The 5,601-nt window shown below is 39.4% G+C and overlaps 1 pseudogene; it reads right to left on the minus strand.

Annotated features, from left to right (window-relative positions):
• Nucleotides 1-883: 883 nt before the first annotated feature.
• Nucleotides 884-1,405, minus strand: LOC118576639 (annotated as a pseudogene).
• Nucleotides 1,406-5,601: the final 4,196 nt, after the last annotated feature.

Genomic DNA, 5,601 nt, shown 5'->3' on the forward strand with positions numbered 1-5,601 from the left:
GTATTGTACCTATACAACACATTTAACAATGTAATACAAGTTGCTACTCCTTGAAAGTTATTATTACCAACTAATTAGGATATAAAGAAATGAAAGTTAGTAGTTAGGTATGTTTTTATGGTCAAATAGACACATTTTTGTAGTCTTCAAACACTTCAGAGATCTGCAGAATATGGCATTTAAGATGTTTTAGGAATATTGGTTTTTTTTTGTTTGTTTGTTTTTGTTTTTTTTAATGACTATGAGACATGGCTGTTCCTGGCACTACCAAGCTACTTCAGAGAAGATGATGGGCATTGATGAAACTCCTTATGGAGTTTACTTTCTTTGTGGCAAAAGTTAGCCACTAGGCAAAAATGTGTCCTTGCCTCGACTGCTGACAGTGTGCTGTCCAAATGGAAAAGCAAGACACAAAAGAAAGGACTGCTGATCCTTGCCAAGACAAAGTAGGACAGCCCTTCAGTAAGTTCTGCTTCACAGAAAAGTCTGTTAGATACGCTAGGCCTATAGGTTGAAGATGCCCCAATTTTGCAAAGGAACCTCAGGTGACTGCCCAGGCAGCCAGCTGTTTCTGTCATTTCTCACATTTTTGGAAGTTGCTTGCCTGCACTTCCTATTTACTTAGGTAATATTATTTCCTTCTCGGGGCTCTGATGGAGTTGAAAACTAGATAGTTATAATTTTGCTTGTTAATAAATTCAGAAAATAAATTAGTGAGTATTAAAGAGGTGTAAAATTATTAGTTTGAAATACATCAAAAGATAATTTTGGCTTGGTAATATAAGTTAGGTTAGAAAGTGAATTAGATATAACATTTTGCACTCACCAAAATTGGATAGATAATGGAGTATTTTCTTTCTTTCTTTCTTTTTTTTTTTTTTTTGAAAATGTTAGCATTTAATTAACCTCCCTGGGTGGCTTGAAGCCACCAGGACACAGGCACCTCCAACACCCTTTATCTTCTCTTCAGCTCTTCTGCTGAAAAATTTGGCTTTCATGATGACAGAGCTTTCCCTTCCCCAGGACTTTGCAGTAGCCCGATCACACAACATCAATGATGGGAGCAGCTCCAGTCTTGTTCTTTGCTGCATTGACGTGTGCCTGCTCACTGACCAGTGTCCACAATTTATCCAGGTTGACAGTCAGACAGAAGCTCTGGTTCCTCTTTAAGTGGTAATGTCTCATACCAACTTTCCCAAAATAACCTGGATGATATTTGTCGAAGGTGATTCTGTGGTGATGCATGCCTCCAGCATTCCCATGGCCTCCTGGGTGCTTGCGGTGTTTACCGATGCGGCCGTGGCCGTGGCTCACATGGCCCTGGAGTTTCCGAGTCTTCCTCAGTCTGGATGGCATGGCAGCAGCAGAACGGAAAGAGTGGAGTATTTTCTCTGAATTTGCGAAAAGTTCATGGACTAGACTTGACTATATATATTGTATATACTTATTATACTTATTGTATATAGCTTTTCTTATATTCATTATAACCTTTTATTATTTTAGACAAAAAGGGAAAATATGGTGATATATTGTGTATTTAATAAAGGTTGCCTGAGGATCAGAGGACAGAGCCAGCTACTAGATTAAACATAAAGGCCAAACAGCGGTGGCACACACCTTTAATCCTAGCACTCAGGAGGCAGAGATCCATCTAGACCTCTGGAAGATCAAAGCCACCCTGGACTACATGAGATTGATTCAGTCTAGGAGAGAAACAGAGCCAGGCAGTGGTGGTACACACCTGTAACCCCAGTACTTGAGAATCATATACCTTTAATCCCAGCACTTGAGATGTCATGCCTTTGCTACCAGTATTTGGTATATATGCCATTAATCCCAGCACTAGAAATGAAGTGGAACAGCTGGGTGGAGAAAGGCATATCAGGCATGAGGAAACAGGAACTAAAGCCTTTGGCTGAGTACTCAGAAGCATCCAGTCAGAGGATTCATGGAGATAGGATCTCGTCTTCCATTCAGCCTGATGTAGTGCTTATCAAAGTTGATATTATTGTAACCTAAAATAATGCTATCTATTGGCAATGTTCTGAAAAAAAAAAATGTGGCTTCATTTGGCACATGGAAATCAACAAGAACAATCTTTTCTATCAAAGGAGATCCATCTCTTCCTGGACTTTTGAAAAGAAACTTGTATGGCATAGAAGTCACTCATAAGCATTATTCACAATTAACATGGAATAATAGTGAATCCACTGGCACCCATCTTCACAAGGCCACATCTGATAACACCATCAATGGTGTTTTTCTATCACAGTGTTTATGCTTTGAATGTGTTTATATTCCTCCTTATTTTAATTCTGCTTCCAACTAGGTCCTCTAGTTTCCCTCTGGTAAACAACTGCCTTTGTGATGGACTTTTTTTGGTGAAAATACTACTTATACTGCATTTCCTGTGGGGTATAAAGGTTAATATGGAATAGGATTCATGACACACATTTTACTCAGTAAATACTAAAACCCATCGCTGGAAGTAGGAAAGCATTCCCTAAATATTGTGGTAATTTTTTGCATCTATTAGATCCTGTAGTGGTTGCAGCCATTTCAGCTCTTTTACTGCCTATTCCTGGATCAGTTACTGGAACACAAAGAGAATATCTAAAATGGCCCGTATGATTAGTGAAACTACTAATATAACTCCAAAGATACTAGTAAAAAATCAACCAAGAGATGGGTGAATTGAGGACCACAGTATTACAATATAGATCTATAGATTATTTATTGCTCAAGCATAACCTTGGTTATCAACAATTACCTGGTATGTGTTGCCTTAATGTGTCAGATTTTCTCATACTATTGATGATCAAATTAATACTTTGTACAAGGAGATAGATAAAAATCTCTCAACTGACTTTCATAAGCCCCTCGTGGCTAAGAACCCCTTCTCCTTTCCTTGGTCCTCTGTTAGCTGTTCTTACAATTCTCTTATGCTTGCCTACATTAATTAGACTAGACATAGAGGCACTGCATTCAACCATGGCCTCTATTACAAGTGCTATTTTTTCTTTAAAACTTAGAAATGGGGAGATATAGAGAGCATACAGCCTTGTGCACACAGATAAGCACTGGAGAAGCCAGGAAGGTTAAACACACAGATTAACTCTTCAATGGAATAAGGTGCAAAGCTGCTCTTCCTGGAATGCTAGGGATGTTGTTTTACAACCTGGTGACCCTTTGCTATTTGATGAGACAGTCTCTACGTTATCTCTCAGAATTTGTTTTTATTTATCCAAGACCTTTCCCCTAAATCTTGAATTGCTTTTAGACGATAAAACACACACTGGTGCTTTTTTTTTTTTTTTGAGCTGAGGATCGAACGCAGGGCCTTGTACTTGCTAGGCAAGCGCTCTACCAATGAGCTAAATCCCCAACCCTCATTTGTGCTTTATGAAGGCCCAAGTGACTTGTATATTATGTTAGGGCCGGGCCAACCAGACAACCAGAGGCATTACCTTTACCTCAGTCAAACCTCCCAAGCACTATCTCCTGAGTCAACCTTATCCATTCTTATAAAAGAGGCCAGATGTACTTTGTAAGGAATGTTAATGAAAACATGTCTTAAATTGTTATGCACCAACCTTGGTGCAGTGGGATGGGGCTTGGACCTGCCTAGGGCTCAGTGTGCTGGCTCTGCTGATTCCCCATGGGAAACCTGGATTTGGGGGGTGTGGGGTGGTTTGGGAAAGAGGGCTTGGGAGGAGGGGTGATCTGTGGATGGTATGTGGAGTGAGTAGAAAATTTCTTAATAAAGACTCAGTTAATTGGTAATTGTTATCTGAAAATATTTTCAAAACTTGTGTTGTGTTTAAATATGACTAAAGTAAAATGATCTGGGTCAGACTCTAGAAGTCCTGGACCAGCACCAGTTATAGTAAAATTGGGCCAAGCCGAGTTTCCTTCTTGTCTCTTCATGAATAATTTTTCCCTGCCTGCTGCCTGCAGGTTTGGAATCAACACAAACTGATATGGAAAATTACTGACAGTATTTTACATAGTAAATGTTAATGACGATAGCCATACCTATGGAGATTGAAAAAAATACGTTCAGTTACTGATTCAGATGACATCTTCAGTAGACCTTTAAGTGACTAATAACCAACAAGCTATTTAGGGTAAGTACTCACAGAATAAAATGCCACTATTTAGAAAAAGTTAATGGTAGAACATGGAAGTTGAAAAGGATCAGCTGATATTTAAAAAATTTTGTTGTATCTGAAACAGAAAACAGAATACTATTTAAAACACAAACATATAAATTTAATGTTGCTAGGTTATGTTTAAGAGAATATTCTGACAACCAGAAGATGAATAAAAAAAAAAAAAAAAAAACTAGGAAAAGCCCCAGTTCCTACGATCAGAAACAACAATGGTGACATGTCCCCAGCAAACTGTGAGAGCGGAGCCATCAGGTCAGGAGTTAAGAAGCTGCTACACCACCACTGCCACACACTGGACCCTGTAACTCCAAGACCCACTGCACTGCCCAAAGCGATGGAACCCATCCTCCTCCCTCTGGCCAGCCATCCCCCCACAAAATCAGCAGCCCCTAGAGGCACAAGCACCACCTGTGCCAACTAGAAGTTTTTTTCTGGATACAGTATTTACATTCTAGATCACATATACTCCAGATGGAAAATTAATGTGAGGTAAAGATTTGCTCAGTAAATAGTAATATTTTCAAACATTATTATGGGACCTAGTAAATTACACTCAATCGGATTCAATCAAGTCTGCTTTGGTTCCTTGTGGTACTAATCTCTAATCAGCTCTCAATTGATACCTAATCTCCAGGGACAAAGGCCACAAAAGACAAAGGACAAATAGCCTAGTGACACAACAGGGGAGGTAGAAAGCATTGACTATTTTAAATTCCAGAATTTCGTAACTGGCATAATAGCATGAGAAGCATGTTTGCAAACAAGACATAATGGAAATCCTTTTTCAGATTATTCTTCTATAAATATTCTGGCAAATATAACACAAATAAAGGAATCCCAGTAAGTCCCAGGCCATATGATCTACAGTTTAGTAAAATGCTTGGGTACCCACTGTTAGTTTTTATGTGGTGCTGTGTTATTTGTTAAGTGGTGCTTAACAAATATTGTTAAGTGGTTTACCATGTGAGGAAAGACACTACAAACCCACTATCAGAATTTATTAGGGGAAGCAGACAGAAAAGAATGTGCTCTTAGGCCTATAGAAATGGTTGTACATGGGGAGAGGGGAAGAATAGGAAGAAGGGGGAGGAGTCTGTGACCTGCCTTTTATGGATTCCCCACACATGTACATATGGGCTTATGTAGCTACACCATGCAGGTGCATAGACTGCGTGATCATGCTGTGTGCAAATTACACGATCATGCAGCACACGGATTACATAGGATTTAAGGCCCTGGAATAACTAAACATCTAGACAGCTCATGTGCAGTCATACAGCTGGGGCACTGGCCAGGAATTCCAACATGCTAGACTCTTTGCTTATTATTTAAAAAAGGAGCCACAGGAGTAGGGGTGCTGTGACCACCAAAACTTCTTCCAGCTGTGACCACCAAAACTTCTTCCAGCTAACTTGTTGGGTGTTGGTTA

Source organism: Onychomys torridus, unplaced genomic scaffold (assembly GCF_903995425.1).
Source record: "Onychomys torridus unplaced genomic scaffold, mOncTor1.1, whole genome shotgun sequence".
NCBI lineage: Eukaryota > Metazoa > Chordata > Mammalia > Rodentia > Cricetidae > Onychomys > Onychomys torridus.